We start from the raw sequence: 11147 nt of genomic DNA on the forward strand, positions 1-11147 counted from the left end.
CACACACAAAAACCATATGTATTACTGTAGTCTCACTTTGTCTCACTGATTCACGGAGCCTCCCTTTGTCTGAGGAGAAAGTATGTATCACCACCGTGGTTCTGATTTACTGCACTGACTAACCCGCATACCTTGTTTCACATTCCTTCCCATTCCCTCAGGCCTTCTTTGCATCTAGTTTGCCAGGGTGTTTTTGTTTATTTTGCAAGAATAGAAAAACAGTGGTTTGGGCTCCTGAGTAAATAAAATTTTCAGCCTTAAATAAAGGTCCTCCTGTGATAGCATACACTCACTGCCCAAATGAAAGGAGCTCTGTATCCCGGCCTGAGGAAAGAATTTTTTATTTATAACGCCGGCTGTGTCACTTGGGACAGAATGATGTGAAATCCCATTTTAAACCGATAGCGCTCCGGATTTGCAAGGTACATTTGGTAATTGGGTTAATGCATGAATATGAATTTCCTTATCCCCACCCTTGTGCTTTCTATGCTAACAGAGTTTCTGCCTTCGCTTTTTGCAGTGGCCTCCATGTGTATAGACTGTGTTCAATTTCAGTCATGCAGTTATTTCCTTGGGCCGAAACTCAGCATTGTAGATACATATATGTGGGACTAATAAACAACCTGTAATAACGTACCGAGGCACACAGCACAGGATAATTAGAATTATTAAAATAACCCCAAAAGGACGTGTTCGTGGTACCACTGGCTATGAAAACTAGAAAGGACCCTAAAATTCATCTGGTCCCACCTTTCCCAAATTATCGAAACACTAAAATCCCACAAATGCATGGGAGTTTCACTATGAAAAACAGTAAGACTATGTTCTGAGGACAAGTTTGGGGTAGTCCTGCCTTTCTTTCTTCTGTTGGAAATCCGTGAGTGCGGGCAAGCCTCGGCAGCCATACTTTCTGTACATCCCTCATGTGCAGCCTCTTTTCTCCATTCCTCCTGTCACCTCCCAATCCAGGCCACCACCATCTCCTACCGGGACCACTGTAATGGCCTCCCCAGCCCCTCCTGGCCCCTGCCATCCATCCTCCACATAGGAGCCAGAGCAGTTTTGTATGTGTGCACATCTGGTCATATTATTTCCCTGTCCAAACTCCTTCCAAGAGACACCACTAAGAAAACGGAAGACGAGTTGGAGAACCCATCTGCAAAATGGATATCTAATAAACGATTTGTGTCCGGAATATGTATAAAACCCTAACGATTCAAAAAAGAAGAAGAAAACTAAAACCCAATTAGAAAATGATCCACCAAAGATTTGACTGGACACGTGCAGCAGGACTGTCGTTGCTCTTCAGAAAAGCCTGCTCGTAGGGTGGCCCTTGCCTGGCATCTGAGAACTGGCTTTTGGAGTTATGCCTATGCTTCTTACTGATAAGGCTGTTTTATCTGCCTGGGGCACTGAATCCTGCTGCACCAGCTTGCCTAGACTCTTTGTACAAACAGCGTGATTTATAATGAACACCTGTTCTCCTTCTAGGAGTCTGGAATTTCAGTAGTCATGGCTGGTCATGCAGGCAGAGTGCCTCCATCACCAACCCACGATAAAAAACCCTGGGTTTTGAGTCTCAAGCAGGCTTCGGTGGGCAGCATCAATGCATCAGGTTGCTGCATTTCACTGATGGAGGAAGATGCGTGCTCTGTACAGGCCCCCACCCCCGGGGGGAGAACCTGGGAAGCCTTCAGCTGGACTCCTCCAGACTCCACCTGACACGTCTTTTCCCCTGGCTAGTCCTGCTGTGGGTCCTGCTGCTGTGATAACTCATTGCCATAAGTAGAAATAACTGCCTCTGAGTCCTGTGACTCCTTCAGATGAGTCACCAAATGTGCAATACCAGAAACAAGACACTTCACCGGAGAAGATACACGAAGCACAAAGAAACACATGAAGCCATGCTCAGTACCATCAGTCTTTAGAGAACCACAAGATATCACTAGAGTGGTTAAAAGCGGTCCAGAGGCAGAAAGTAGACCAGTGGTTGCCTGAGGCTCGGGGTGGGCACAGGGTACTTTTGGGGGTGGTAACAATGTTCTAAAACTATATTGTGTTGATGGTTGCACAACTATATACATTTACTAAAAGCTCATCAAACTATGCTCAAAATAGGTCAATTCTGTGGTATATAAATTATATCTCAACAAAAGTGTTTTTAAAACACTTTCCTTGGCTCGCCTTTGGAGTGAAGACCTGCTTACCCCCCACCCCCACCCCCTCCCCGGTCTACTCCGCCCCTTCATCCCCTGCCCCCCTGAGTCCCTAGTTTCCCAGCTTCTTCTCTCTCTGCTTCAGCCGCAGGGCCTTTTTTCAGTTTCTCATACCCCCCTTTCTCTTTCTCATCAGTGCTTTTGCATATGCCGTTCCCTTTTCCGGGCATGCTCTATCTCTTCTCCCCTTTCTTAGGCCGATTCCCATTTTTTCGGTTTTCCCTCCTCCAGTCACTTTTCCAGGAAGGCCTGTCTGAGTTCCAATTCAGTTCAACTCGTCCACTGTACTCCTAGCTCCCTGCCCTTCTCTTGTAAGAGATTTTCATCACTCTTGAAATTACTGATTCAGTGGTGACTCAAAGTTCCCCGAAAGAAAACATTTGTCTTTTCTTTTTTACGATTACAGTTGGCATACAATATTATCTTAGTGTCAGGTGTACAGTATGGTGGTCGGACATTTCTATAACTCCTGAAGTGATCCCCCCAATTAGTCTAGTACCCACCTGACTCCATATATAGTTATTACAATATTATGGTATATTCTCCATGCCTTGTTTTACATCCTCATGACTATTTTGTAACTACCAATTTGTACTTCCGAATCCCTTCACCTTTTTCACCCAAACCCCACTGTTCCCATCTGGCAACCATGGGTTCGTTCTCTGAATCTATGAGTTTGTTTCTGTTGTGTTTGTTTGTTTAGTTTTTTCGGAGTCCGCATGTAAGTGAGGTCATCATATTTGTCTTTCTCTGTCTGACTTATTTCACTTAGCATAATACCTACTAGATCCATCCATGTTATCGCAAATGATCAGATTTCGTTCTTTTTACGGCTGAGTTATATTCCTTTGTACCACCTCGTCTTTATCCGTTGTCTTTAGACGGACACTTAAGTTGCTTCCATACTGTAGCTTTTACTAGTAATGCTGCAGTGAACATAGGCTTTGAATTAGTGTTTTGGATAAATATCCAGAAGTGGGATTGCTAGGTCATATGTTAGTCTTATTTTTAATTTTTTGAAAAACTTGCATCCTGTTTTCCATAGTGGTTGCACTAATATTCAATCCCACCAACAATATATGAGAGTTCCCTCTTCTTCACATCCTTGCCAGCACTTGTTCTTTGATTTATGGATGATATCCATTCTGACAGGTGTGAGATGATATCTCAGTCAGTGTGGTTTTAATTTGCATTGTAAGGATTTGTCTTCGTCATTGCTTTTTCCCCAACGCAACTCTTGGCCCGATAAATACTTCCTAAAATAATATATGAATAAACATCTTAATAGCTCTGAGAAACCCATGATAAACATACCTGTTTAACCTTATATAAATCAGTGTTTTTGAAGCATGTTTACACACAGAATCTTTTTTATACAGATACATTAATAATATGTAGACTACAGTATAGAGGAGCAGTTTAGGAAGTTCTTATCTGAAGTTTTCTTCCTAATTTTTTGATGCTACAAACAATGCTACAATAAACATCCCTGTACATCAGCCCTTACAAACTGCTGCTCTTGTGGGATAGACTCCCAGGAGTCATGGTGCTGGGCCAAATGGTATGTGCCAAATGGTATGTGTGCTTTTTATCCTAATCAATGTTACACGCCAGATTGTAGACACTAGATTTTTAAGTAAATTGAATTTTTTGTTAAAAATAATTTTTTTAAAGGAGAATCTCGTAGAGCTGCTGAAATTCTCATTTCCTTATTCTCTTTCAGCAAGTCGCCTTCATTATCTTTTATACGAGCCAAAGCAATATCTGTCTCATTATTTTAATAGATAATTTGTGATGAATTTCAGGAACTCACTCGCCGCAGGGAGACACAGAAATCTGTAGGCAAACGTCGTTCCCGGTGGGCACAATAGTAAAGGATTCCTTTTTCATTTGGGTAAACAGGAACTCGTCAAACTAAACCTAATAGGAGAGATGGGAGCACCGGTGTCATAAGATGTTAGCGATGGGAAGGACCCAAGGATAGGACATAAATACAGGGTTCACAAGAAACTGGAAAGAAGAAATTGAAGCGCCCGCCCCCAACCCCTCCCTCCCTCTCCTCTTCCTCCTCCCTGTCTTCCTCTTCCTCTCTCTCTCTCTCTTTCTCCCTCCGTGCCCCCACTTCCCAGCCTGGTTTCTGCACTCCTCAGCCACTGCTCATCACCACACCTGTGCCCACATAACCTCCCACCGTAACCCATCGCAATGTCACAATTACAGATGCCCCTGGATGGACTTGTCCACCTAGTCAATGTGACAGCGACATGTCTGTAAAGATGGGGTGGACAGGAAGGAAGGACGTGATAGGCACTTTCAATGCTCAGGTACGTGCCCACAAAATCACGAGGTACCCCAGCAGTGTGTATATACCCTCTTGTTCCTGCTTTGTGCAGGAGGCAGCGCAATGGTAGAAGCAGTGTGCCCCTAGAGGGAGAAAGGGAAGGATGGGCGGGATGGCACCTGAGTGTCAGTCACTTCGGTTCTATTCCTCTGTCCACGGTGGGCAGATGGACCTGAGCCAAGGGTGGGTTGGGCAGGAACTAGAGGGAGTTCCTCCTGGGACCACAGGTAGCATGTGCTTGGAGTGAATGTGGGTCTGGGGGAGCCCGGCTTCCATAGGAAAGGGCAGGGTAAATGGACTGCAACTGGACTGGTGGGCCAGTCACCTTCACCCTGATCCTGCGGCGGGGCCAGGGTCTTCCTGAGAAGCTGCATCGAACACAAGAACACAGAGCGTCGAGCTAGGTCCCGGTCCTCCACAGCAGCTCCAGAGCCTTGTCTCAATTCTCACAACCCCTGGGAGCCCTAACTTGCCAAAACTCAACAGCTTTTTGGAAGAAGGACAGAAAATCTGTACAAATGGACGTTTGTGCGGCGTGGAATTCCCTCTCATCCCAAGAGGTGGTGTCATCTAGAGACCAGTCCTTCCTAACCTCTGCCCCATTGTCCTCCCATCAGAGCTGGGGAGAGCCTCTCCTCTGTGCTCCTACAGCCCAGCGTGTCCCTCCATCAAGCCCCAGGCACCTTGCCCATTTCCGTGGCTGTCTTCCCAACATGACTATGCACCCCATAAGGACAGGGAGGGGCTCTGTCGGAATCGACTCAGTGCCCCACAGAGTAAGCGTCCGGATGGCCTGGCATCCTTCCCCCTTCCTAACATACCTGAGATCCTTTTGAGGACGTCTCTTCGTCACTGGATTCAATCTTGTAAGGCATACCCAGATACTCACGCCCCTAAATTTCAGTTTAGAATGCAATGACAATTAAAAATGGCTATTGTCAGTCTACGGCCATGCTACCCTGAACAAGCCTGATCCCGTTTGGTCTCAGAAGCTAAGCAGGGTTGGGCCTGGTTAGTACTTGGATGGGAGACCACCTAGGAAGACCAGGTGCTGTAGGCGTAAAAAATAAAAAAAATAAGGGAGTATAAGCTGACAAGGTCCTTGCAATCTGTGAGGTCAACCAAGGGTGGCCTCACCTAAAATAAAAAAAATAAATAAAATAATTTTAAAAATGGATACTGCTTGTTGTGTGGCGGCCGTGTCCTAACCAGTTCCCAGTATGAGGTCCCACTTGTTTTTCTTATTTCCTTTTCTCCCCCAAATTCTGTGAGTCCCTGGTAATCCTTCCAGTAAATTTTCTTATTTTAAGTTCTCCAGAATTTTCCTCTGATGTTGCTTACAACTGAGAGAGAGGGAGACAGACAGAGGGAGAGTGCTGGGGAGGAGAAGGGAGGAAGAAAGGGGAGAGAGAAAGAAGAAGGAGGAAGAGGAATAAGGTGGCAGGGAAGAAAGAAGAAAGGAAGGAAAACTAACTCAAACACTCAGTGAGTGAATGAGTGAGACAAGACCACCATCTAGCTGGAGAGTCTGCAGGGCAGTAGTAGACAATGGTGATGGTGGCCATGATGAGCAATATACTTGCCCGGAATAGCCGGGCCAAGCCCAGACAGTCACATCTGTATTAACACTGGACCACCCGTGGACTTGATCTTAGAAAATTCCCTTAGCTCTCACAAATGTCATTGGGCTCACGGTGTCCTCTCCCATTATAGTGGTGGCTGACAACCACTGAGCACCTGCTGATAGAGGCAGGGAAGCCAAGGCGCCGCCCTCAGGTTGCTCCCAGGCTTCAGGACAGCTGCTGCATCCAGTGTACACCCAGCAATCCTCCAGCGCTAGGGTCAGGGAACAGGAAAGGGGTCAGGACAACTGAGCAATAAAGATGCCAGGGGTCAGGTCTTCAAACTGCAAGGATCATCTGGAAGGAAGAAGACATGTAGATGGATGTGTGTCCTAAGGTGGCAAGCAGCTTGACTGAATTTCTGTATAGCTTTCGGAGGATGGAGTACATCTGTCCTTCACCCCCTTCCAAGACAGATCTTCCTAGAGTATCTTTATATTGTGTGATGCTGTCACTCTGGTGTCAAAAACATTCAACCTCCTCCCATCACCGCAAAGAGAAAGTCTCTTCTCAGGCAGCATTGGCGCATCTGAGTCCAGCCACTCTCTTTTGCTCTGGTCTGTTCTCTGATTGCGCACCCATGAACGCTCCCCTCCAGACAGCTTGAGATCTCCAACCATGGGTTCCTGCCTCCCAACTTTGGCCATTTCTCGAACCCGAAATGCCCTCTCCTCTCTTCTCAGCCTCTCAGAACATGTCATTCCTCAGACACTCTCAAGCTCCGAGCTTTACAGCAAGTCACCCTTCCCCACTCTGGTCCACAGGGACGGCCCCTCCTTCCATCTCAGGGCTCATGTTGGCATCACTTTGTAGGAGATGACTGAGGCTGGCAAGGGAGTTCTCTGTCTCTCTGAATCAGAAAAAATCAGAGAGTCGACGAAGAGAAATCCATTCAAATGTCCTAACCTGGAAAGACTGGACTGGACTCCAGGCGGTTGGGGTAGGCAGATTTCCAGACCAACTCTGATCTCCAGCCAAGGAAGCAACCCAAAGACATGACTCTGCAGAAAAGCAATAACAGAAAAAGGCGCAGGATCTGAGACTCACATAGAACTGGAGGAGAATCATGGGTTTTTTTTCTTTTTTTTTAAGTTAAAACTGTGTGACCTTGAGCTAATTACTTAATCTCTCAAAACTTCATTGTTTTTACCCATATAAGACTGATAAGAATACCTACTCCACAGTGTGGTTCAAGAGTTAAATTAGATAATGTTCATCACATGAACACTTAAACAGTGACTGGGATCATTATCGTCATCTTCATCAGGCTGCTCTTTTTTGCTGCTCCTTGAGGCTCATCACCATCTATTCTGACCCTGTCACATCTTGTCTAGGGCCACTCCACATCCACTTACTACTCTTCTAAGAAAAATAAAGGCAAGGGCCTTGGCAAGGGCCCTGGGAGCCTAAGTGCAGATAAAATCCTTTTAAGTGGAGATAGGCAGGAAACTAGAATTTATTGAGGATGTGTGTGCCAAACTCCCCAAAACCACCCTATGGAGTGATGGCTCAGAGACATTAAGTGACTCGCCCAAGATCACACAGCTGGGAAATGGCAGGCCTAGGATTCAAAATCAATCTGACTCTAAAACCCAGCTCTGATCATTCCACTGGACTCCATCAATCCAGAGGCAGCAAGCAGGGCGGAGCAGGGGAAAAGGTCAACAATGAGAAGGGTGTTTACAAAGATTATCATAATGTTATTTGGAATGCGTCCTCTGTCCCCGAATCAATGAGATCCTGGCCTATTTCCTCCCTTTTTGGAAACACAAATACTCCATGAGCTGCCTAAAAAGTGAATTTACTTTTCACTGCTTCTAAAGAGACAGGACATAAACTGAGGCCTGAGACCAGCCCTGAACTGAACAGGGGATCTTGGCCCGATCTACCCCTGCAATCCTCCCCTCCGAGGCCGCCTCTCCCTCCTCATGGGACAGCAGGAGCCCTGATCTGTATTCACTCGCGGGTCTCTGGGAAGCCCTCAAAGGACTCAGCCACGTGCTTCCTGGAAATCAATGTGTGTTTGACCAGCTGCTTCTCTCTCATCTCTTCATTGTATAGTTCCTCCCCAGGAGTGCAAAAACATTGCTCTGGTAAGATTTGTTCTTTTTTAAATCTGGCTGGAGCCTCACGAAGGTACATTAATCTTTAACTGTTTATAGATTTTTCTACTTAGAATATATGCCCTGTGCTTTCATTTCATATGGGGATTCGAGTTCTGCTTCCATATTGATGAGGACTTAGGAGACTTATTTCCTCTCTGGGATTTTCTCCTGTGGGCTTATTTATCAGATCCAGCTTGCCAAGATCCCCGTAGATCTTTGCCTCATTCAGGAGACAACTGGTGGTTAAAACCTTGAGCTTTAAGGTCAGACAGAGCCAGGCACAAATTCAGTCCCCAGCCCCACCACTCCACCCATGGGACCTCAAGCAAGTCACGAAACCTCTCTAAACCACATTCTCTTCTGAAAATGAAGACCCCATGGAGTCATATCTTACCCAGGGTTTTATAATCAGCACAAAGCCCATATGTGCTCATAACAATTACTTTTGAAGAGCTTAAATCCGTGCAAGGATTCTTGTCTCCTAACCCCACCACTCCAGCCCTCACCCTCTTCCAATCTCCACCCCGCTCCCAAGGGCAGCCGCCTGCCTGCTCTTTCTCTGTCCACAAGGTCAGCCTTTCAGGGCCATCTCCAATCCTCCCTCCACCCAGCACCTCTGACCGGCTCCGTAAGACAGCCCAGGGGATAGTACGCAAAACCACAATCTTCCTTAAAAGGCGAGAAAGTGGAGAAAGTTATGAATACATGTGGTTCATACTTTTCCAAATTGACTATTACTAGCCAAAAATATTTTTTAAAGAGTCTTTTCAAAGTGTAAACACAAAATTGATAAATCTTCACAAAAAAAAGATAAATCTTCTGTTAAGTCTCAAATCCCCAAGGCCCAAACACCAAGTACTTGAGAAAGACTGCTCAAGAGAAGTGATAAGAAAAATAAATACATACATACATTGGCTACCTCTACCCAGCCACTGCACTGGCCCAACGGGCCTACTGAAAACAAAGCCAACGCCATGTGGGTCAGAATCCGCTTACACTCGTCTTCTATCTAAAACTTGGCAAAGGCTGCTTGTGCTGCCCTGCCCCTCAGATAACCTGCCCCCACCTCCCACTTTAGTACTTTTGTGGGCACGCCCCAAGGAAGGTGTGCCGACTGGCCACCAGTAGGCAGATAAATTATATTGACCTTCCCACCTTTTAGTGACTCTGGTATAACGTAGTTGGTAATGGCATCTCACTTGAAGATTCCTTTAGTAACTGCTTCTGACCAAAAACCATTCCCACATCACGGTCATGACATGGCAGGGCATCATGACATCTCCAGTCTTCCATCTGCTGTATCTTCTGTAGGATAAAGTGGCCATTGAAAGACTGAAATCAGACTGAAACATAAAGACCGACTTCTGATTTCCTAGCAGCTGTGCCACTACACAAGATGCTGTCTCTCAGCTGGACTAATGCCCTGGGGGACCATTCTGTGAGGTGTTTGTAACGCCACCAAAATTCTCCTGATCCTGTCACCTGGGTTGGTAGCCCTCTGATCTATAAGGTCTTCACACCTGTATTGGGCTGTCAGGTCGAGAGATATCCAGCACAATCACCTCCCTGGCATAGCCTTGGATCGTGCATGGGCTTCTACCAGCTGATGGGTAATCCCCCCACCCTGACATCTATGCCTGCCCCCTAGAAATCACAAGATGCCACAGGACCCAGACTTTGTTGTCCAAGAGGCATTGTCCTTGCAAATAGATGTCTATGGAGCCACGATTTGGGAAAATTGGGACCCATGTATTTTTGCAGAAGGATGTAAGACTGGGAAAATAGGCCGTGGTAGATAAAGTGAAGGGTGTTCTGCTCTTCATGAAACCGCCACGACTAACCACGTCTTGTCGAGTGTCCTGGCCCACACCCTCACTGGGCAAGATCCCTGCCAGGCCTCACCTTTTGAAAAAAAAAAGGTGCTCAAGCCATCCGGCAGCACCTCTGGTTAGTCACATCACCCTGTGGCTGGAGTAGCAGGAAAGCATTTGAAAAATGACCCTCGTACCCAAAACTGGGCCCTGGCATGACACGATAGGAAGGCCTCCTAAGAAGGTAGACAGTTATGGCTGCCCAGGGGGTACCTCCCATCTTCCCAGACCCTGGGGGACCCTGCTCTCCTTGGAGCCCTGAGCCTAACATTGGTACATTGAGTATTCATTCACATGAGGTAACATGCAGGATTAAGGACCGCAGACGGAGTTTATAAACACGATTTAATAAAACACACCCTTAAGTCATATCTGTGCTCAGCACTTCCACCCCATTCCGATGGTTATTCAGATATAGAGGAGATCTATCGGAGTTTTTATAATTCTGGCTAAATAAGAAAAACGACTGCTCAGCTTCTTGGTACCAAAACCCTCCCCAAATGCAAATGCAAACTACCCTGAGATATCCTTTTTCACCTAGCAGAAATCCAAGAGTTTGACAACATAATCTGTTAGTGAGAAGACAGACACTTTCATGCATTGCTTCTGGGAAGGCGAAATGGTACAATCCTAGGAAGGAAAATTGGGCAAAAGTATGTCAAGTATTTGCCCTTTGACACGGCAATCTCATCTCTAGGAATCTATCCATAAAATGCACTCAAAAAAATATAAAAAGACTTAACTTGCTCATTGCAGCACCATTTGTTACATTGAAAGACTGGAAACAACCCATGTGTCCATCAGGAGGGGTATAGTTCAGTAAGCCATGGCCCATCCACACAATGGAGCACTATGCTGCCATAAAGGGAGGGAAGATGCCTTCCTGTATTGCTGTGAGTAATCTCTAGCATGTTTTATTAAATAGAAAAAAAAAGATACAGTATGCTACCATTCATATAAGGAAAAGTATAACTATATATATATATATATAT

At 45.8% G+C, this 11147-nt stretch overlaps 1 long non-coding RNA gene and 1 other non-coding gene across 2 annotated transcripts; one reads left to right on the top strand and one right to left on the bottom strand.

Moving 5' to 3' along the window:
* Window positions 1–3621: 3621 nt before the first annotated feature.
* On the bottom strand, window positions 3622–10133 carry LOC107195346. The gene is made up of 3 exons (XR_003044925.1): window positions 9440–10133; window positions 6295–7180; window positions 3622–5450 (listed from the first exon to the last, which is right to left on the bottom strand). It is a non-coding gene; the product is annotated as an uncharacterized LOC107195346 (long non-coding RNA).
* LOC112476068 lies at window positions 5499–5617 on the top strand. Its single transcript, XR_003044953.1, has one exon. It is a non-coding gene; the product is annotated as a 5S ribosomal RNA (ribosomal RNA).
* Window positions 10134–11147: the final 1014 nt, after the last annotated feature.

Source organism: Pteropus alecto, unplaced genomic scaffold (genome assembly GCF_000325575.1).
Source record: "Pteropus alecto unplaced genomic scaffold, ASM32557v1 scaffold92, whole genome shotgun sequence".
Taxonomy (NCBI): domain Eukaryota; kingdom Metazoa; phylum Chordata; class Mammalia; order Chiroptera; family Pteropodidae; genus Pteropus; species Pteropus alecto.